At 44.3% G+C, this 23,705-nt stretch overlaps 1 protein-coding gene across 3 annotated transcripts in view; it reads left to right on the top strand.

Annotated features, from left to right (window-relative positions):
• Positions 1-23,705, top strand: part of PIK3R1 (phosphoinositide-3-kinase regulatory subunit 1) — a 574,745-nt gene that overhangs the window by 322,945 nt on the left and 228,095 nt on the right. Inside the window, exon 1 of one of the 3 annotated variants that reach the window (XM_072750074.1) lies at positions 391-602. The exons of 1 other annotated variant lie outside the window; for it this stretch is intronic. The gene's annotated coding sequence lies outside the window, so the exon portion shown is untranslated. Of the gene's footprint in view, positions 1-390; positions 603-23,705 lie in introns of those variants that run through there. One more of the 3 variants, XM_072750073.1, reaches the window with a different exon arrangement.

The following is a 23,705-nucleotide window of genomic DNA, read 5'->3' as shown; positions in this document are numbered from 1 at the left end:
GGGTGAGGCTCCGGAGCCGCGTTGCAGAGCAGGGCGAGGGGCCGCGGAGGTGACACGTGCCGCCGCCCGCCCTGGACATGTGCATTTACAGTCTCTCTCTCTCTCTCTTTTTTAAAGATTTTAAAAATGTGATGATGTAGAGCGAGCGCGGGGGGCGGGGGTCGGAGGGGAAGAGCAACGCCCCAGGGGCCCAGTCCCGAGCGAGCCGCAGCCCGGCCGGAAGTCGGCCCCGACCCCTGTGCCGCCGTCCCCGCGGAGTAGCCCTCGCTTGGCTCCCGGGAAGGGCCCCCGCGGACGGGGGGTGCCCGGGCGTCGGTCCCCGCGGCTGCAGCGGCCACCCCGCGAGGGCAGCGTGGCCCGGAAGCCGCTGGGCGCCTGCTGACCTTCCTCAGACCCACTTTCCGCGCTTGGCGGTCACACGGCCTCGGAACAGCTACTGAGGAGCGGCGGCCCGAATGGCGCGGCCGGCAGCCGTCGCCGCCCACGTCCGGCACCGCGCGAGCTCGGCCGCCCCGCCGACCGTACGCTCCTCACCACGACCTGAAGCCAGAGGCCATGGCGGAGGAAGGGGTGAAGGGGGTGAAGGCGGAGGCGGCGGAGAGGTAGGAAGCCCCGGGCGTGCGAGCGAGCGCGCAGGTCCCAAGGCCGGGCCGCCCGCGCTCCCGCAGCCCCGCGGCCTGGCCTGGGCGGGAGCCGGGGCGCAGGGGGAGGGCGCCGCGCCCAGGACAGCCAAGAACGCGGACCCCGGCATCGCCCTTAAAGCATCTAGCTGTTTCTCTTCAGATTCGGGGTTGGATTTCCTTTCGCAACACGACCTACGTTCGGGCCAGTTTTAAAGTTTACGGCTCCAGCTGTTAGGCAGTTACGTAAGAGCAAGAGGGATCAAAGGACCCCGAGAGTGGAGAACGCATGTTCCCCTGATTGCGTAACCGCCCCCCCCCCCCCCCCCAGCGGGCAGTGCAGCAGAAGCGCCTGGCCCCTCACCACTACCCCTTGGAGGAAAAAAAAAAGTCTTTTTTTTTTTTTTTCATCCTAAAGGAAAGAAAGGAGCCATGAAAAATGTTGTTGGATTCACATTTAGGGTGCCCAAGGGTTTTTTCAAAAGAAAGTTGCAAGTGACTAAAATAGATGAAAGTAGAAACCAAATTTCCCCCTCAGTAGAAACCTTAGGGGGCCTTCCCTAGAAAGTAGGAACTAAGCGTGTCCATTAAAACGACGTAGTCCATTACACCAGCGTGGTGTTCTGATGTCGTTGTTCTACCAGCGTCCCTCTTCCTGTTGGTCTCTTGTCCTTTCGGGACAGGGCACTTCTCTTTCTGTCTTTGCCCCCCTGGTCCTTGGCATCACAGCAAAATCCCGTAAGCATTACAGCCTGAATGAGGATCATAGGAAACATGACTTGAGTACCCCTGCCTCAGAAGCCTGGACACCTCTTGCGATTAAGAGTCAGAGACTTGGTAGAGGCCAAAGCTGGGCAAGGTCAGGGGACAGAAGTGTGCAAAGTGTGCAGTCTCTGGACATCGTTAGCAACAACTCCAGGACATCTTTGGCCTTTCAGAAGCCAGTGTCCTGCCCTGTGCAATACAGGCACAGCCAGCTGCCAGACCGGTTGCCCCCGCCCAGAGGCTCAGCGGCTGATGATTGCCCTATGCCTGGGTCTAACTGAGCCACATTCCCTTCAGGATGCCCAACCACCACTTGGAAAATTCTGTTCCCAAGCCCGGGATGCACTCAGCCTGTTGGACAGATGATTCAGATTCATAACACCTACTTCACACGTCTAGGAAGATCCCCCCTCAAGAGAGATTTCACTCCCGTGGGAGGAAGGAGAAGCTACGGAGAGATTCCAAAGAACTAGAGAAGGGTGTGGAAAGGCAGCAAGGAGAGAGGACAGGATCATGCCTTCTGGCTCTGAAGAAGGCACTTCTCTCTCCCTTGTGGTGACACGGGCACTCGCTGCCTCCCTGGTCTTCTACTCCACCACCCACCCCTGGTTAGCCCTTCTGTTTTTCTGGTCTCCACGACCTATCTAGGAAAGTAAAGGAGGATTCACACGCTTAGTAAAATGCAGAAGTGGAGGACCACTGAGAACCTTCTAGCTCTCAGACTCTTTTCATGACCTTCTCTTGGGTCTCTATTCACACTTTTTCTCTTAGGACCCTCTCCTGCCACCTAGAAGCTTCAGATTGATTTCCTTGTTCCACTCCTCTGCCTAAAGCCTGCAAGTGTCCTCCCAACCTTCCTGCTGATGGCAAGTCTGCACCCCTTAGACTGCCTTCCGTCACCCTGAAAACTATGGCCTAAACCTTCCTCCCCTGCCTTATTGTCCCTTCACCAGGAAACACTACCACCTTCTGAATCACGCCCATCTTTTGACCACCAGTCCAAGGGACTTCTGTCTTATTAGTCCAGTGCATGGGAGTATTTCAGTTTTCTGAAGTCCTGTAGAATGTAGAGGCTCACAGTCTCTCCCAGCTTTCTGTGCCTTGCCGGAACCAGCTTATCTCTGTATGTAGGCCACATAGTGGCTACTAAATGTCCTGGAACTTGAAGGGGACACATGTAGTGAGAAGAGGACTGAGATAGAGGCCTAAGCCTGTGGAACCATTTGGCTATTTGATGGCTCTGTGGTCTTGCAACCTAGTAGGGGAAGGGGTGGGTACACGCCTCAGTAAGACACACCAGAAACCTGGGATTGCAGATTATTTTACCTGTATATTCAATATTATAACTTTATGTTTGTAAACACAAACCACTTTTGTGACAAAAATTGTAGAAAGTGGGGTTTAACCATATCTCAGAGGCTGAGTGCCTATAGAAATTCACTCCATTTTCAAAGAATTCTTGATTTTTTTTTTTTTGAGATTTCGTGTATTTATTTAGAGAGAACATGCACCTGACCAGGGGTTGGGGCAGAGGGAAAGAGAGAGAGAGAAGCAGATTCCCAGCCCAGCTGGGAGCCTGACATGGGACTTGATCTCAGGCCCCTAAAATCATGACCTAAGCTGAAATCAAGAGTTGGATGCCTAACTGAGCCACTCCAGTGCCCCTAAAGTATTCATGATTCTTAATCAAAAGTGAAAGGCTTGCTCCCTTTTAAGGGGTGAGGTAGATCAGAATTTCTGGGAAACATGAGATTTTTGTGGTTATTAATGGATTTAAGAGGTTAGGAATACTGGCAACTTACTCTATCTTAAACACTATGTTACATAATATGGAGAAAAAAATATGTTAACGATAGGGTTCTTGTGAAAGTTAAAGGAGACAAGATCTGTGAAAGTATTTGCAAACATGAAGTTCTGTTTCAGTGTAACATGTAAGTAGATATGAGAGGTTCTCATTATCTGAGGTTAATTAGTACCAGAGGAGGCTTAAACTGAATCCTTTTAGCACAGGGACAAAGCTGGACTTAGGAAATGGTGGAAAATATGAAAATTAAAAGTAAAAATGGTGAAAAATGTTATGAAGAAAACTTAATTACCTTATACTTAATCAACCTTAGAATGTTCTTGTGGCCATGTGCTAAGTCTTAGGTCAAAGAATTAATGTTGGGGATTTGGGACACAATTTGTCTAATAAAATTGTATCATAGCACAATACAATTAATTTTATTTCATGTTTGGGTTTCTCAACATGCCCCCAAAGAGAATTATTTCTGCAAAAGCATTAAAAGATTTCTCAATTCTCGAAGGACTGTTTTTCTCCATGGAAGTCCCATCATGTCACCACCTTCACCAATTTTCTCTTTTCAATAATTGACTGATAAAACCTTGCTAGATTTTAATTTGTCAGGAACTTTCTACCTGATTGACTATACCTCCAACATCAATTACATTGATGTTATAAAATCTGGAAATGTTTTCTGTGTACTTTTGTGCTTTTGGGTTTGTTTTTTTGTTGTTGTTGTTGTTGGTTTTTTTTTTTTTTTTGCATTGTTTTCCTGGTGTATTTTCAACTGGTCATCAAAAAACTATTGGACAGACACATTGATATTATGAGTGGAGGTAGATACTTGAGTGGAAGAGGGATGTCAGAATGGGTCATTTCACTTTGTGAATGGTCAGTTTATTCATTTGTGTGTGTGTGTGTGTGTGTGTGTGTGTGTGTGTGTGTTACAATGACTTGCTCCCTTGTATAACCTGTACCAACAAGGCTTTGGATGATGAGGTCTCAGGTTCTGAGGACCCCGTCTCATATTTGTATTTCTGATAATATCTCTCACATCGCCTTCCTGAAACAAGTACTTGACTGCTTGTGACTGAATAAGTAAATGATTGATCAGGGGAGTGAATGAATGAATGAAGGAACTGGAGGAAGGAATGAACAGCCAGCAGCTCTGGGCTCCCACTGCAAAATTTACATTTCCGTAAGAACACCATGCAGGAAGAGCTGTCGCAGTGGAATGGGATAAAGATAACACCAGACAGAGAAAGGAATTGAGCCTTATGCCCAGTTTCTCCATCTACGAAACAGAACCACCTTCCCAGGGCTCATGATGAACCTGTATGTGTCCCCCGCGGCCCAGCCCTTGGCAGAGCTGTAAAGGAATATCATTGCTAAAAATAACTATTGTGATAAATTCGGGCCTCTGCCCTGTGTTGAGGAACGACTTTGCACCGGAGGCCCTACTACGTAGTTCAAGATCCTCACGTCATGGAGGCCCCAGGGATCTACAAAGCTGTGGGATGAACATGCTTCAGCATCGCAGGACAGAATTTTATGTCAAGATTTGTAGAGAAGGATTCTGTCTTTGAATAGAAGGCAAACTTTAAGCAGCCATTTTACAGCAAAATTTGTTTTCTGGAAGATTTGACTTTTGCAGACAGTCTTGAGGCTGCAGGAAGCACGTACCCCCCACCCGTCAGGGGTCCCCCACTTGGGTGGAAAATTTTAGAAAGCTCTCTGTCCTGTCATCCTCTCCACAGCTCTTAGGATGGGTCCATCTTTGTCGTCGTTTTGCGTTGAAGAAAGTGAGCAACAGGAAGTTGTGAGTGAAAGCTTGCAGACCTGTTCCCGACAGAACATGTTTCCCCCTAAGTCCCCTGTCCCGCGGGCAAGGTGATTCTTCTTGTCCCTGTGACTCTGCCCTTCCACTCTCTTCTCTCCCTTGGACTCCACGTCCTCGCCAGATACCCAGTCTCTGCAACAGCCCAGGTCCTAGCTTCCCAGGGGAAAGCAGCGTGAGGCCGTGTCTTCTCCCTTACGCCCCGTCGGGTGCAGGGGTAATGCAGAGCGGCTCCGTTTCCGAGGGAGTGCTGAGGTAGGGCCATGCTCCCAGGAGGACCGAATTGCTTTCAGTGGAACGTCCCTTCTCCCTGGGACTGTTTGGGCCAACACGGGCCGCGTGGTGCCTTTTACACGAACGATACTGAATGCACAGTTTCAGGTGCATCGGGCCAGTTCTTTTCCCCCCGAGGGATGTCCCACTAGTGTGGTCACAGCCCACTTTCCCGTCCTTCCCCGTGCAGGTGGTGAGTGGGGAGTGGAGGCAGGTGGGGCCTCCTAGAGCCAGTGGAAGGCAGCGAATCCTGAGATACTCTGACGACCAAGACTGAAAAGCCTTGAGTGCCCACGAAGATGAAAAAGGAGCCACAGCCTTAAATGGCTCTAGGGAAGGTCTTTGCCCTGAGGGGGAACTGAGATTCATTTCAGGAACCTGGGGCGGTCTGCTGTCCCAGCATCCTACCAGACTGGAAAAACAGTCCTCCAACATCCCTGCGGCGCAGAAAGAAACTAGAACTTTTATCTTAGGAAGTCGGTCTGTCAACAGAAGAGTCTGTTGGCTCTTCTCAAACACAGGAATTTATGGGCTGAAAACAGCCTTAGAATCTCCAGCACTGGCCTAGCACTGCAGCCTGTGAATAAACCACAACAGGACATAATATTCTTTCCTCCTAAGCTCCTATATAATTCTGGTTTGAATGAGTCCATACTTGTGGTTTCTATTTCTGCCCTCGTTTTGCCTCCTAACCTTCAGAAAGTCTGGTTCTCAGCCTTGAACCCTGTCGGTCCGTCTCAACCTGGCCCCCACATACACACAGATGATATTGCTTTGATTAGGATTGCTTCTTATGGGACAACTGGAAGAGTGCAGAAACGAGAGGTCAGAGGTCTCACCTGACCGGGTCATCAGGGCCTCCGAAGGGAAATCAGATAGAATTCAGCTATCTGAGGGTCTGTTGGAAACAAACATGTGGGAGCCTAGGCTGAGGTTATTACATGAAGAACACATTCCCATTTGTTCTGTTTTGTGTTTTAAGGTTTTATTTATTCATGAGGCATAGAGAGAGGCAGAGACACAGGCAGAGGGAGAAGCAGGCTCCCTGCAGAAGCCCAATGGGAGACTCGATCCCAGGACCCCCCGGGTCACGGCCTGAGTCGGAGGCAGACGCCCAACCGCTGAGCCCCCCGGGTGCCCCAAACACATCACCGCTTATGAGAGGAACTGTGAGGGGAGGGCAGGCCGATGAGAGCAAGCATTTATGTGGTTCCCTCTGTGTGACAGGTACCTTCCCCGTGCCGCAGAGAAGCCTCTAAACAAATGAGCCTGTGCTATGCAGACCTGTTCTTATTCACACTATACAGATGAGTAAGTTGAGGCACAGAAAAATTATTTGCTGAATACACAACTGATTAATGGTAGACGTAGCATTGAACCTGGCATTGAGGCTGCCAAGTTTGCCCTTCACTGCCCTGCGGGGCTCCTTTTCTAGTAAAGGCTGGGATTTTATGTACCCATCTAATGTAGCCTGAACCCTCTATTTTCTTTCATTATTACTTTCCCTCTCATTCCTTTTTTTCCATTTTTTTCTTTCTGTCTCATGATTTGCCCCCAGATAAAACCAGTCCTTCCTCAGAGCCTCTTCTGTACTTAAGGGGACATTGTCAGGTGTTCAGCATCCACTCAGCCTATGAGAAGGCACTGGCACTGTATACTTTTGGAGACAGAATCTGTTTAGTTAAAGCACAGGCAGCAAGGGCGCCTGGGGAGCTCAGTCGGTTAAGTGGCTGCCTCCGGTTCGAGTCATGATCCTGGGGTCCTGGGTTCCAGCCCCATGTTGCTGAGCTCTCTGCTCAGTGGAGAGTCTGCTTCTCCCTCTCCCTCTGCCCTTCCTGCTCATGTGTGAGCACTCTCTCTCTCTCTCACTCGCTCTCTCGCTCTCTCTTCCTCTGTCTCTCAAAGAAATAAAATCTTTTAAAGAAAATAAATACAACAAAGCACACACAGCAAACATATCTCTTTTCTTTATGTGTCTTAGAAGACTTTTTTCTGAAAATTCATGAAAACCTTATCCTTTCCTCTCACTGGCTAGGTTGCAGCAATGCCCTTGTGATTTTTGTCTTTATCCATCTGTAGCATTTTAGGGGCTTGATGGGTTTCTGGCTGCCCTCAATTCAACAGAAACCCTGTGACCCCCAAGTCATCCATTGAATGGTAGTCATTTCTATGGTGATTTTCTTATGTCTGTGGTCTTGTCTTTTGTGTGTGTGTGTGTGTGTGTGTGTTTTCTTTTTTGAGACTCTGAGTTTTCCATCAAAACAAAACCAGATTTATCTGTTCCTTTCTAGCCCATTCTGTTCTTTTGAGGTGAAAGTCAGCTGTGCGGTGGGGCTGGCTCCCATCCCCTGTTAGACTGTCAGCTGCTGGGAGGGTGGCACCGACGATTGCACCTTTGCCTGGTGCCTGACAATGCCTGGCCTGCAACAGGTGCTTAGTAATTGCTAGCTAAATGAATGAAAAGACAATCCAGGAATCCTTTCTGTTACATTGGCCATCTTCCCACCTGAAACTTACTCAATTGCCCTTTAGTTTAGCCAAGAATTGTTTCTTTGTGTAAGTGCCACTATTAAATTAGTGGAACCCTGACACGAGAATGGATAGATGTTGTAAGCCACACAACTGCCTTACACTTCAGGATGTCAGCTGACAAACTATTGAATCCCAACCCCATCCCAAAATGATGCTAACTGATGTTATGTGAAGGTTTATTATATTATTTTCTCCACTTTTGTAATATATTTGAAATTTTCCATAACTTTTTTATAAAGACTTTTTTTTTAGAGAGAGAGAGAGTATAAGCCAGGAGTGGGGAGGGGTAGAGGTAGAGGAGAGGGAGAATCTTAATCAGGCTTCACAGAGTGAAGACTGACCCAGAACTTAATCTCACCACCCTGAGTTCATGCCTGAGCTGAAATGATGAGTTGGACACCTAACTGACTGAGCCACCCAGGTGCCACTATAACTTTTATTTTTAATCTACCCACAGGAAATATTCTATTTAAATCAGGATAGTAGTGATTTTAAAGAGGTTAGTCTGCAGGAGTCCACTCAAATCTACTCTTCCATCCATATTGGAGTACTGATTTAAAAGCAATTTAGGGGCACCTGGGTGGCACAATGGTTGAGCATCTGCCTTCGGCTCAGGTCGTGATCCTGGGGTCCTGGGATTGAGTCCCACATCAGATTCTCCACAGAGAACCTGGTTCTCCCTCTGCCTGTGTCTCTGCCTCTCTGTGTGTCTCTCATGGATAAATAAATGAAATCTTTAAAATAAACAAATACATGCATACATACATACTAAATAAATGCTACTTAGTGAAAGGGAGCTTATGAAAACATTTTAGTTTAAAACTGGATGAGTTCTTTGAAAATATTGGTTCTTTATCTTCCTTATGGAATGCAGTGTTTGGGGAACTCTCTTGACCCAAAGTGATCTATCAGTTCTGAGGTGTTCAAGGAATCTACATTGTAACACTGCCTTTCTCTGAGGACTCAAATGGTACCGTTTAAGTAAATAAAATAGGACTCGTGAGACTATCAACTGGAAATCTTGGATATATACGATGTTTCTGTGTATATGCGTGTGCGTGGGTATAGATTAGACAAATATTTACAGCGAGAGATCTTTCCACTTAAAAGAAATGGGGAAAAAATGTTGGCCATGGCCATTACAATTTTTTTTAACATTGATAGTTATAAATGTTGAAATAGCAGGTTCCTCTTTATCACCCTGTGATTAGACTTTTCTACTCTACACTTGTGCTCATTGGCTAAGGCACTAGAATACCTTTATCTCTGTTCACATGTCCACTTCAAACTGGACAATGGCTTTTTATGGTAGTATCCATCCTCAGTTCACTGGAATTTTAAAAAATAACTTACATCAAGAAAGGAAATAACCTGGAATTACTTGTTGTTTGTGATTTTAAGAAGGGAGTGGGATCCAGGCTGCATAGACTAGACTGGGACCAGTGACTCAGTATACACTGCTTGCTCCCATTGTACACATTTCTGCAGTTCTCTGGTGCCTCATTTCCCCACTTTGCTTAACGTGCAGAGATCATTCAGTTCAGAATTGAAACCCATCAATTTAGAAGAAGTACAAAGATTGTTCATAACATTTCCTTTTGGGGTTTTTCCTCAAATACACAATTTCTAAAGAAATTCATCCAAACCCCTTGAGAAAAACAGTAATAACACTTATTCCTCCTTGAAATGTATCCTTTTTGTTGTTTCTGTTAAAAAGTCTGCTCCACGTTTGATAGCTTTCAATTACCCTATGAATTCCTTTGGTATTGTGATTTGAGAAGTTTCTGGAATTCCCTATGAGCAGGGAAACATTTATGTGAAGACAGTGGCATCAGAGGAGATGGGAACACATCTCTAAATTCAATAGCCGAGTCTTAGTAAAGTGAAAGCTGGCAGAAATGCTGGTGAGACTGGGTGTAGGACTTGGGTCCCTAACAGAGATGCCCAGGAGGAGGTCACAGCTGTCTTAAATGACAAACAGCTTAGATTCTTCCAGAATTGGAGATGGTCAGAAATCTGGGCCAGGCAGAGGCAGTGGGAGTAGCTGATTTTCAGACTTTGTGCATGTCGTATCTGATCTGAACTGGTTCAGTATGCTTTCTCCAGAAGAGTTTAAAAACTGAGTAAATATTAAGCTGATCTTACTGTGTGAGCCAAACCCAATTAATTTTGGTCAGTATAATCCTAACAAACTAAGATGATGCAAATGGAACATTCTGAGTTCCGCTGACCCACTTCAAATGGAAGTATATTTAATTCAAGCCAATGCATGACTCGTTGGGCATAGTCGGAATTATTTGCTTTAATGTTACTTTACTGCATGTCTCCATGTTAAGCATATGCCTGGATGCCTTCGTTCAACCAGCCTGAAAGCTACAACATCCTAAAGCAGAACATTCAACTGTTAGTCCTTGAGGGAGTACAACCTTTGATCACAAGTCCCTTGGCCATCCACTCTGTGTTACCAGATCAAAAATAGGGCTATTTATTTCATTTGGCATGGATTAGAGAATTAAGTCAACACATCACCAAACACAAGCTCCAGAAGATGTGGCTCAGACCAGGATCCTAATGCAGTCCCAGAGAAACAATTTTTATGGCACATAAAGTTTTTATTATGCATAAACTCTAAATTTATTTTTAATTTTTTTTTCAAGGCTGTCAGTGGGAGGATTGCTGGCCTATAGCAAATTGCAGATTGTAAAAATCTTTCCACAATGAGGCAACATCTTTTTCCACAGTGACTCTGGTCCAGGTTCTCACAGCAATGTTCTTACCATGCTGGGTCATGGCCAGGTACCTTGGAAGTTAGACAAATAGAGCTAGCTAAGGAAATCCTAAATGATAGTTTGTCACTATGTCCTTACCCATCTCCCTCCCAGACCCCAAACCGTTGGCTTCCTTGCTATTGGGCCAGTACACATCCTTCCCTCCTGTTCCACTTCTTCACACAATGGCCAGCATTCTGCACTGCTCTTGGCCTATGGTTTGGCCCAGGCGCACAGGGCATTGGAATTCATCTAGCAGTGAGACTCTCATAACCCAAACTTCCTGTGCAGACTTCAAACATACACACACACACACGGACCAGTTCTCATGGAGCAAGAAAACAACACAAAATACACAAACTCTCTCCTTAAACCTGCCAGCAACATCCCAATAAACCCTCCTTTGTTGCTGTGGATGGAAGAAAGACTTCTGGGACCCTTCTTCTCTATTTGCAGGATGGAGCATCCTCCAAACCCCAAAAATGTAGCCTAGATTCTTTGTAGGCAGTCTCTCTAGTGAGCTCCAGATAGTTTCTGAAACAAAAGGTCACCTTCTGAAAATACTAAGGTTCGTTTTTTGGTTTTGGGTTTTTTTTTTTTTTTTTTTTTAAGCACTTGGTTTTCATTCTTCCCAAATCTGTTTTCTGCAGAAGCTTCCACTCCGGTAGAGAGAATATATTGACACACAAGTAATTATAAGACTTCTATGCACCAGAAAAGGAACACACGACTCAGGTCTTTTCCAGAAGAGACTTTAAACAACTGCCATTAGATTTTCTACTCAAAGATGCAGAAGCTTCCTGGAGAAAATGACATTTGACTTTCATCCCCAAAAGACAGATTTAGTCATGATAGCCTCAACAGAAGCTCCTTTCCTACCTCAGGTATAAATACTTTGCAGAGCAAAGTATTTGCTTGATGGCAATACATGGTGCTTGAGCGACCAAGACTTGACTGTACCCATTCATCTCTCTTCTTCCCTACAATGCTGTTTAGCACCAGCTCTGAATTCCTTAGGCAGAAGTTCTATTGAATATATCTAGTCCAGGCCTTAGGCAAGGGAGGCTGGAGGCCAAATAGCAGTCTTCATTTTCCTTTGTCCAGTTTATGGCCTCTGTTGAAGATGTCTAGAATGACAAGTCAAGGAAAATGTTATTATTTCTCTTTGCCTCCCCTTCTCCCTCTCCCAAGGTCAAGGACTTTGTCCTGTTCTGAGGAGGTGGGGCACTCAAAGATGTCTCCTGTTCTGAACCTATCATGTGGCTAATCATGAAATTCTTCCTCTTTCTCTAGAATTGAAACTCTTGAGTTACAAAAAATCCTCTCTGGCAAAAGTAAACATGCTTTCTATTTATGGACTAAATATCCGAAGAAGCCATTAGAACCAAGAGCTCCTGAGAAAATTAAGATCCTTGGGTAGCAGGACCTCAGAACCACACAGTATGCAGCAAGCCACCATGAGTCATTTTTTCCATCAATAAAAAGTTCTTAAAACTAGTGTGTACAGTAATTGGACAAAGATCTTACACTCCAAACAATTAGAAGAGCCCTGGCTCCCAGACACTAAGGATAACTGTAATAAAATGAATACACTCGAGCAAGTCTCTAGGACATATGCTGTACCAAGCACAGCTAGCAAACGGGTGGTAACTAAGGCATAACAGAGCAAGTGTGTGCCTTGCTTGTAGGACCAGAGGCCTTTCACAAGTCTTCTCAGGTAGTATGATTTGGGAAGACTGCATAAAAGCCCTTTAGTTCTTCTACCAGGATGGATAAAATTTCTGCCAACAGAGATTCATTATGCGAGGGCTTTGGCTGTCCATTCTTATTTATTTATTTATTTATTTATTTTTAAATTTTTTTAAAGAAATGCAGATGCCCCTGGAAGAGGCGGTATGCCATTAACAACCACTTGGAATGGCAGATGAGCAAACTTTCCTAGACAGTGGGAGAATGAATCAGAGGATATGAATTCTGGTGGAAAGATTATTTTGCACTGTGTCAGAAAGGGCCTCAGCAGAATTAAACCTGTGAGCATGTAAATCAGATTAAGAGGAATCCTGGATAGCCCAAATTTTTAACGCATAGTAATGGAAGCTCTAATGGCCTGATTTCTTCTGTTCTTCACATTACAATATATATCTAGGACTCCGGTCTCTTCCAGCAAAGGCTTTAGGTAATTGAAATTATTTTTTTTAAATTAATAGATAGACATAAAATTCTACAATTTTGTACAGCTATATACGCCTATACACACACACACACACACACAGTTCTGTCTGTTTTCATGGCATGCAAGCATGTTGTCTTCCCCTTTAAACAGGATGTTTCCATCCTCTCCCATCCTAGCCAAAGGATAAGATAACCAACCAACCAACTGTGCTGGAGGCACTCAGGCATTACAGGCCTGCTAATAACAGCTGCCCACACTCCTCATTTCATTGCCAGCCTGGCTCCTATTTCTTATTCCTACTTTCTTCCAGTTCTGCTTGGCCCTTGCTGGCCATGTGTCTGCTTTTACCTTCTGGATTCTGAAAGTGAGTTTTGTTTTCTCTAGTTGTTTCAGCCCTAGCCTGAGCCCAGCAGCTGACAATTTTGCTTCCTGAACACTGGGTGAAATCTCCACATAATGCATATTGGCTCTTGTGTTGCCCCGAGGGGTTTGGGGAGGCAGGGTTTGAGGGGTCCAGGCTGATGGGCTTCTGATACTAGTTCCCTGCGATGCATGCTCATGACAGGTTCTCCTTGTAGAGAAGGAATGATAGAAATATTGGTCCCCAGCTATGGTGAGCCCTAAGAAGTTTGGAGAATTTTATAGCACAGAAGGGTATAGTAACATTTTATCGACATTTACTTATCTTTTTTTTTTAAAACCCTAATTATAAAAGTAACATGTTACTATAGTAAATTTGGGGAAAAATAGAAAAAAGATAATTTAAAATTTTTCATAATGCCATTACACAACCATAATCTCTAAAGATTTTGGTTTATAATTGTCCAATATTATTTCTTATATATAGTATCTGTTTACCTTATATATAGTATCTGTTTACCTAGCAAAATCCAAGTCACACTAGTCATTCTAGTCTGTTTTTACTTAATTTTGCTTAATATATACAGTGAATATGGTCTTTAGTTATATTTGAAGTGTTCTATAAAAACTCTATGAATTCAATATAATGGGAAGCTGGATATGAATATATGTGACAGACATTAATAAATAAGTAGGTCAACTAGAGAGAGCTATAAAGCACAATTTAAACGTGACTTAGTGATCTAGACTTACTCCCTTTGAGACGGTGTCACTTAGAGGAAGCAAGTCCTGACAGGCAAACCTGGACCACAAGACAGAGATTGAACTTCACTCTAGAGCACTGGACTTGGGGTCAAATATTTGAGTTGTACTTCAAATCAGTGGCACGTTCTTCAACCAATCCCTGAGCTTTTCTCAGACTGTTTACTAGTCTATGAAATTAAACTCTTCATCATGACTCTTGGGTTGTTATGAGGATAAATGAGATAATGCTTTGTGAACTGGGAAGTGGTAAGTGATTGCAGTGGTTCTTTGTCATTGAAAAATCAGATTGTTGAAAGAGGGCTGGCATTTCCTTTCCTTTAAGCTCACCTCATTGCCCAAATGGAGTGGTAGAGAAAAGTTTCCAGGAAAATCTCTAGGACTCTGAATATTCCTTCCTAATGTCGACAGGGTGAATGTTTCTGATTTTTCTCCCTGTTAAGATGAGCAGGATGGACATTTCCTAGTCTTCCTTTCTTCAAAGTCCCTTTTCTAAGAAAAACAAAAATCAAAACAAAAAAACAAATAAAGAAAAAGCTCAATAGTTGAAAACTCATATATACTTCCACTGACTTAAGCTAGGATGTTAAATATAAAACTATCTGAGAGCTTAAAATAAAATTTTATGATAAGACAAACTTTAGGAAACAACTTAAAAATGTGTGGTCCCCAATAACATCAAACACTAGCCTTTTGATTGCCAAGTATGTATGGAAGGGTGGGGGAGGATAAAGAAACCCAGGAAATATGGCTCACTGAGAGACTCCATTCTGCCCACAAGACTATAAAATGGGTTTTATATTCTATCTCATAAACTAAAAGACTATAAAACAGGGGATTCATATTCTATTTCATAAACTAAAACAAATGCATTTATAATGACCAGTCACCTGTGGCCTTACCTTCTTCTCTGTTTATGTGTGTTAACTTGCGTCCTAATGCTCAACTAGATAATGAGCCCAATGAGGGCAGGATACACTTAGTATGTACTCTATGGCCTCGCAACTCTTGTCACAGCAGGAAGAGCTCATTAAAACTACCGTTCCAAAATACACCAAGATCTTTTCAAAGTCAATAATAAGGAAACAACTCAATTAAAAAATAGGCAAAAGATCTGAACAGACACTTCACCAAAAGGATATGCAGATGGCAAAAGAGTATAGGAAAAGATGTTCCACATCATAAGTCATTAGGGAAATGCAAATTAAAACAACATTGAGATATCACTTAACCTCCGGTTAGAATGGCCCAAATCCAGAACATTCACAACACCACCGTGCTGGCGAGGATGGGGATTAACAGGAACTCTCATTCATTGCTGCAGGAATACAGAATGTATTTTGGAAGAGAGTTTGGCAGTTTCTTGCAGCTATGAACATATTCTTAGCACGTGATCTTTGCACACCTTGATATTTACCAAAGTGAATTGAAAAGATGTTCACATTAAACACACACACACACAAACACACACACACACACACACAAATGTTTATAGTAGCTTTACTCATAATTGCCAAAACTTGGAATCAGCCAAAATCTCTTTCTGTAGGTGAGTAGGTAAACAAACTGTGGTACATCCAGACGATGGAACATTGTTCAAGTATAAAAAGAATTGAGTTATCAAGCCACAAAAGACCCACAACTTAAATGCATACAGCAAAGTGAAAGAAGCCTGCCCAAAAAGACCGCATCCTGTATAATTCCTACTATCTAACATTCTGGAAAAGATAAATCAATAGAGACAGTAAAATTGGTAAGGGAAAAATTAGATGGAGTGTGGGAGATTTAAGGGCAGTAAAACTACTCTACGTTAAGACTGTAGCAGTGGACACATCATTACACATTTGTCAAAAGCCACAGAATGTACAACACCAAGCGTGAACTGGAACGCAGATGATGGACTTTAGTTAATGTAACGCACCAACATTCACTCATCGGTTGAAACAAATACAGCATGCGAATGCATGTTAATTGGGAGAAGTGAAGGCTGCGCAGGGAAAATAGGAGTGCATCCTGGACTTTCTCCTCATTTTTTCTATACAGGCAAAACTCTGAAAAAAATAAAGTCTAGGGGCAGTGGGGTGGCTCTGTCAGTAAACATGTACCTTCGGCTCAGGTCATGATCCTGGGGTCCTGGGATTGAGCTGGCTTCTCCCTCTCTATCTGCCCCCCCCCCCCCGAATAAGTAAGTAAAACCTCTAAAAAATTTTTAAAAAAATAAGTGTATTAATTACTTTTTTAAAAACCCGGTTGATTGATTGGCTCCCTTTATTGGTGAGACATGGATCCCCAGAGGGTCTAGCTACTTTTTTCCTAACAGGAAATGAAACAGACCATGAGAAGTATGAAGAGCTTCCCACTGAATATGAAGTGCAAAGACACTTTGGAATATAAGTTTATAGGGTTGTCTGCCAGTCGGCCTCCTTTCTTTCTCAGAGCCTTGGTCTCTTCTAAAATAGAATGTGCTGGAAATTTCACATGCCTCGGTAACAGAGTGGCTCCTCCCCACAGTCTCATGAGGGTTGTGCCCTTGTGGCCCTGAGCATAAACGCAGACAGGGAAAGGCAGATTCAGTGCATCCCTTGCTCTTCTCCTGGGGGTGTCTGACTTGTGCAGAATCATGGGTAACTTCCTAGCCAGATGAGAAGGCCTTTCTACAAAGCCAAGGACATTTTAATGTATTTGCCGTGTTGATCTTTGAACTCTTCATTAAATGAGATGTACATTTGATGGACTGGAGATGTAGGAACCAAGAAGAGGATATTCTGGGTCATATGGGGTTACCCCCTGGGAAAAAAATAAAGGAGGTAGATGGAGAAAAGGGGGTGGGGTGTATGTGTGTTGGAGTGGGGGCAGGGAGAGGGAGAGAGAGAAAGAGAGATGCTATCTTTCCAAAATCTTAAAGCATGGCTGTTTCAGTATACCTACCATGACTTGAATTCTGAATTTACACATGGCAGCATAGGGCTGCTTGCGTGCTTGGGAGGACATATGTTTTGGAAAGAACTGAGGCATGATCCCATGCTTCGCCCACTCTTTTATTTTTGCCCTTTTGCTCGCCCGTCTCCCCCAAGCTAGTATATTTTCATAGTATTCTTCACTGTGGTCACCATAAGATTCTAATTAACTGGGAACCTCCTTCTGTCCTCCAAACCCTTTCTTGGAGTTCACATTTTCCATAAAAGCTTTCCAAAGAAGGACACATTCCTATTTGATTCATTGTGATATGTAAGGTATCCCAGTTGTGAAGCTGGTTGGCACTAGGCGTCCCAGGAAGAGTTAGAGATTCAGAACAAATAAGAATGTTAACCCTCAGAGGAATTTAAAGGTCCTGGAGACAAGTTTCCCTTTTTTTTTTTTTTTTTTTTTAAGTATGAAGAAACTAGAACTTGCAAAGTAGCTTCCTCTGTGTCACAGAGCAGATCTCGGACTCAAACTCACATCTCTCAGAATCTGTTTTCTCTCCTCTCCAGGGCAGTATACTGGATGCAAACGTCATTTCAACTTTTTTGTTTGTTTGTTTGTTTGTTTTTTGTTTTAAAAAACATTCATTTTAATCACAAAGCACCATTTCTTTCTTTATGCACTCATTTATTCCGGATGTGCTTGGGCCCTGCTGGCCCTGGCAATACAGGTGGATGGGACAGCTGGGGCCCTGCTGGGGTCCACCCACAGCCTGCAGCAGAATGGGCTGGAGGGCTGCACCAGAACCTCAGCCTGCTGCCCAGATCCTGCCCTCGTGAATGCTCTGTCAGGATTGGCCACTCACTCGCCTGCTTTGAGCCCTTCGGTGGCTTTTCATGTCTCTAAGGCTTTATCCGAAACGTATTTTCCATAGAATAGCATTTAACAGTCTCTGTCCTCCCCCTCTTTCCTACCTCTGTCCCCCACCCACCCACCCCCTTCTTCTCCAGGCTTGCAACGCACCTATCAAGCTGCTTGCTGCTAAACACAGGGGTTATTTTACTCACACTGCCTGTTCATCTGTCTCTCTGCTTTGGAAGGCCTCTTTCCCGGTCCGTGTGGGAGATACCCACTCATTAGTATCTGGTTCACCTCAGAAAGACTCCTCTGCTCTAAAAGAGTGACCTAAACTACACCCCTATACACACACACACACACACACACACCCCTAAACTACACTGCTACACACACACACACACACACACCACACACTCTTCTTTGAGTCCCATTTTTTGCCTCATGCAGACTTCTGTAATGGTAACTAGAACACAACATTGTGCTGCTTGGTCTGTAAGTCCATTTCCCCACTTCTCTAAAGCAGGCCTTTTGCCTTATTTATATCTCCATATCCCTCGGGCCTCTCGTGTGCACACAGTAGATGCTTAATCATAGCAGTCTCAAAGAGCTACCATTTGCTGATCATCTGCCATTTGCCTCGTTTGCATATCTGTTCCTTAGTCAGATGTGTCTGTGTGCATATCTATGCCTGGCTCCAAGTGTGTGTGTAGGTATATTTGTGTAGACATGGGCAGTAGGTATTCTTGTTTCCTTAGAGATAAGAAAGGCTTTGTAGCTTGGGGAAGATTCTGTAAGTTGTCTAAGGACATAAAGCAAGAAGTGACAGAGGTAGAATTTGAACCCGAGGGTGAATGTCTTCAAAGAGAAAAGGAGGAATGGAGGTCAGGTGGAAAGAAGAGCTATATAATTTCAAATGAATGGATAGAAATACTCTACCCGAGATCGAGGGGTAAAATTGCCCCCATCAAAAGATGAACAGTGTATCTTGCAAAAGAAGATGGCCAGATTGGGGGTGTCCCTCCTGGAGGCTCAACTGGTGGTATTCTTTTTTGGGAAAGCCCAAAGCAAACATGCCTGCTGCCCCAGAACTGTCTGTACAATCCCATTGCCAGAAATAAAGTAGAGAGGAAAAAAAGGAGACCTCTAAAACCACAGTCCTTCCTCAGGAACTGCCTCTCTCTCTCTCTCTCTCTCTCTCTCTCTCTCCTTCTCTCTCTCTCTCTCTCTCAACAAATAAAAACTAAAAATCTGTATAGCAACCTAGAATCATGAAGAAATTCTCTATCCCCTCCACCCCTCAAAAGAAACCAACTTGCCCTTGAACTTTGTAAATAGCCCACTTAAACTGTTCTGGTTTGAACATGCCCTGTGTTTCCTGGGGACTCAGGCTGATACAGATAAGAGCATAAAATTCCTGGGAAGAAATCTATATAGACCCACACAAAAAATAGGAATTTGCAAACACACAATAACGCAGCACTAAGATGAGTTTAATAGTACCCAGTTTAATAAGAATTTGGAGAGAAGTCAGCCGCTCTTGCGGGGAGCACTGTTTGAAACACTTTCTTTGAAGGGCCATTTGGCAATACATAGTGAAGTGGAAGCTGTTCCTCCACTATCTCCTAGAAATTCCACCTCCACCTCTGTGCTCTAGGGAGATTCTTACACGGGCACATGGGAAGACATGCACAGAGTGGTCATAGCAGTGTCGTTTGTTATAATTTGAAAACGGAAAGAACCTAACGTGTCTACCCATTGGTGAGTCACTGAATAAGTGATAGGATATCTACACTGTGAAATTCTATATGGCCGTTGGATGAGTTAGAGCTACAACATGGATATTGGAGTATCAGGAGAGATAAGTCTCAAAAGTCTACATTTTAGGGGCAAAAAAGCAAACTGTTTCATAGAAACAGTTTGATACCATTTGTGTGAATTTTTAGAACCCAAGAAACAACCTTCTCTTTTACTGAGTACATGTGCAGGTAATTAGTGCTAATTGGAGAGAATTAATACTCTCCAACCTCAACCTAGCAGTTACCTCTGAGGAGAAGAATAAAAAGTATAATATTTATTTCTTAAAAATCTGAAATGAACATTGCAAAATGTATTTGTTAATCCAGGTTGATAAGCCCCTAGAGTTTTGCTACGTTAATACCGTTGTATTCAGTAGGCTTGACATTTCCTCATTAAAAATATGTTTTAAAGAAATCGAACCCATGAACCCAGCCATCTAGGAAGTCACATCTAAACGTTTTAACAGCTACAAAGCAGAGGGTAGGGCGTATTGTGAAAGCATGATAGAGGAGGATATGGGGATGAGTGTCGTCTCTCACGGAATTAAAGAACGGAAAGCTCATGATGGCTTGGATACACGATGCGACTAAATGTCAAGAAAGAAAACAGAATGAGTGCAACTCAGGAAACCAAGGCAGCTATATAAACTGGGACATGGTTTGGACTGAGAACGTGGACTGCAGCGTGATGGCTGTGGGTGCCCAGGCTCATCCCCGGCACATGAACTCAGGGCTCACAGAAGCCAGGCCATTTCCAGACTCCACCCATGGAGAGACAGAGCCAATTGATAGCTTGCTTGCCTGGGTCAGGAATTTCTCGGCCTCTGGGCAGGGCTGAGCTTCCAGGTAAAGATTCTTGGGGCTGTAGCAGCTCAAGAGGCTGGGAAGGGCAAGTGCTGACCAGGGTGTTTCCAAGCACAGGGGACTGACAAATAAATCTTATCTACAGTGGAGGTGTGCCTATTTCTAGATGAATATAACAATGAACTCAGATGACCTTACACTGGAAGCGTTACATAAGACAGTCTGCTTCCCTGATAATTTTGAGTTGGATCTTTGAAATCACCATTTTTGTCTGTTAAAAAATTGTCACGTATCTGTTATTTCATATGATTCAACCTTAGCCAATGTCCTGTGAATCTTGCACAATATGAACTGTTTTAGTGGGAAACGTGGTGACCATGGCAGTCAAGAGTACATGAACTTTCCTGGCTGATTCACTTCCTCCACCGTAAAATGGGGAGAGTGCTCCGTGCTGCTCAGCCTTAGGCAGAATTGCTTTGAAACGCAATAATGGTAATAATCATCAATCACTGAAAGAGAACATGAGATCACATTACCGTGGTGCTAATATTATACACTGAATATTGTAACACTTTTGGGTGTCATCATAATTAATATTTAGTGCAAATGGGGCAGTTCATCAAAGTCATGTCACTTCACTCCATTTCCCAGAAAGTCACCACCTGAATAGCCAGGTGTTAGGGTTAGGGTTAGGCCAGACATTTTGGGACATAGGTTATTCAGAAGCACACTGTGTCCCTACGGGCCTACTGGAGGTCTTGTGTCTAGATGTCCTGGGCATTCTGAGCCTTATCTCACCTTTCTGTAACACAAGGATATGGGTATGAAAGGGGGGAAAGGTGACATCTGAAAAGACACTACTGGAGCTTACCAGCCTGAAAGAACCTCCCTCCCAGGCAAGATGAAACCCTGTTGTCTCCTCTGTTCTCTATGTAAACATTCCCTAGGTCCTCCTGAGGCCCTTCAGCCTGTGGCCTCGTGGGGGTTGTTCTTTCCATTAGCATCAGCCATGAAAGATCCCAAGCACAGCAGAGGAGGAAGAGCAAGCAGGACAGTGTGTCCGTAGACGACCCTTTCCTTGCCTCTTGCCTTTTCCACTTTCCACGGGGAACCCAACAGCTGTGATGGGAGCTGCTATAAACTTGCAGTTAAATGGCAGCTCAGTCTGGGGCACTTGGGTGGCTTGGTCGGCTAAGCATCCAACCTTTGATTTTGGCTCAGGTCATGATCTCGGGGTCCTGAGATAGAGCCTTTCATCAGGTTCCACCCTCAGCACAGAGTCTGCTTGAGTTCCTCTCCCTCTGTTTCTCCCCATACTCATGTGCTCTCTCAATCTTCAAATAAGTAAATGGCAGCTTAGTTATAGTGACAACAAAGTTGCGTACTCCATGCAGCATGTGAGCATTTCCTCTAGTCTGCTGGAAACAGCAGGGTTTTCATGTGCAAACTTTCCTGGAATCCCAGCAGACAGTGACCAAGCCCTTGCTGGGCAGTCCTTCTCCCATCCTCCCATCCCTGACTCACTGCCTCATGCAGGAGCAGGAAACTCGGCCCATCCTGGGTAGAAGAGTGGAGGTTCAGGCAAGAGGAGGGGGAAGGCATTTAGATGAAGGGGAGGGCTAGGTGACATAGCACCCACCTCACCCCCACCCCATGCACACAGACTCCTGCTCATCCATACACCCGTCACCCACCCTCAATGCCAGGTGCTCAAAGGCATCCCAAGTTTCAAATAAGCAGTGAAATGGACTGGAATGAATGTGGGGCAAACAGAATCTCTAACCTGTCTTCCCCGGACCTCTAAAAAAAAATCCAGATTTCCCAAAGTAGCGCGACCTCCTTTCCCTACATCCCGTCCCCCTGTCCCTAATTTAGCACTCTTCCCTAGCTGGTCACGTAGGGCCTGGAATCTACCAATCCCATTCCTTCCTTCTGACCTTTATTTTTGCCATTCCTCGCAACCTTCTAGAAACTATGTATCCTCTCTCTCCAAATCTGTTCCTGAATTCATGCAATGAAGATTTATTGAGTGTGTTGAGCAGTGACCACATGCCAGGCACCGTGCTGGGCTCTGGGAAGACAGCAGTATGTGCAAGAGACAGGAGCCCTGCCCCCACGGTCTCTTCCCTTCACGCCATCTCCTATTTTTACTGCGACCTCCTCTTTTTCTTAACTCACAGCACAAGGTCTCCTGCCATTTATTTAAAAGCTAATGCTCTGCTTTATTTCTGCTTATTTTCTTGTATTGTCATTTAACATTGTATAGATATCTACACGTTCTCCCTAAAGGAATTCTGTAGGATCTGTGAGGATGGACACCTCTTTTAAATTCTTCTTTCTGTTTAAAATGTGTTTGGGTAACATAGGTAATGAACACAGGTAATGAGATACCTGGAATAGAGGTTTCATCATCCCTTGTTTTACTACTATTTAGGGCCAACCCAGAGTTTCTCAACCACACCACTGACATATCATATTGACATCTAGATAATTCTTTGTTGAGGGTTTTTTTTCTAAGCATTATCATAGGATGTTGAGCAGCAGCCCTGCCCTCTATCTGTTAGATGCCAGAAGCACCCTTGTCCCAGTTATGACCACCAAAAATGCCTCCAGGTGTCCCCTGTGGGTGGGGATAAAGAGAGGGGGACAAAATTGAACTCTTGGAACCAAATCTCCAAAATGTCTTATTTTCCTATTGCTCTGTCATTAAATTCACACATATGTATGATGCTGACATTCAAAAGAGACTTATTTAACTTCACATAAGATATAGTTTCCCAAGGCATTAAAAAGTGAGTAAAAGCTCAGTGTACCAAAAGCCAGTCCCCAGGGCTTACAGGGGAGGAAGGCAGACCCCAAAGGGCAAAATTTGCTCTCACTTCCTATTGTGTGTCCATGGAGAATTTCCCTAATCCTAATATTCTAACAGCTCTAAGTCAGTTAAGCCCTCAAGAAGATCTCCTGGGATAGTTGATGCCTGCTTCTCTGACTAGGCTGGCTGGAATTCACAGTCAAATTCCCAATGTCCACATCCTCCCTGCAGCTCATAGTTCCAAGTTCTCATCACCATGTGACTCCACTAGTGCGGCCTGCACCCCTTGCAAACACTGAGGAGTGCCTGGGACCAAGAAGTCAAAGGGATTTCAACTTTGCTCTTTTTTGTGGGTGTGCCAGGGAAGCATGGAGTCTCAGAACAGCCTGGGATTGAATAATCTTCCTCTGAATGGTGCCTGGAATGTGCCTTAGGAATCTCTTCTTCCTTTCCTTTCTTTTCTTTCTTTTCTTCCTTCCTTCCTTGCCCCCCCTCCTCTTTCTTTCTTTTCTTTTCTTTCTTTCTTTCTTTCTTTCTTTCTTTCTTTCTTCTTTCTTTCTTTCTTTCTTTCTTTCTTTCTTTCTTTCTTTCTCTCTTCTTCCCTCTCCCCACTTAACTGTAAGCTCCCTGAAGGCAGGGAGCCACCACATCCTCTCCC

The sequence above is a fragment of the Vulpes vulpes genome, chromosome 2 (genome assembly GCF_048418805.1).
Source record: "Vulpes vulpes isolate BD-2025 chromosome 2, VulVul3, whole genome shotgun sequence".
Classification (NCBI taxonomy): Eukaryota; Metazoa; Chordata; class Mammalia; order Carnivora; family Canidae; genus Vulpes; species Vulpes vulpes.
This window is presented reverse-complemented; position numbering and strand designations above follow the sequence as displayed.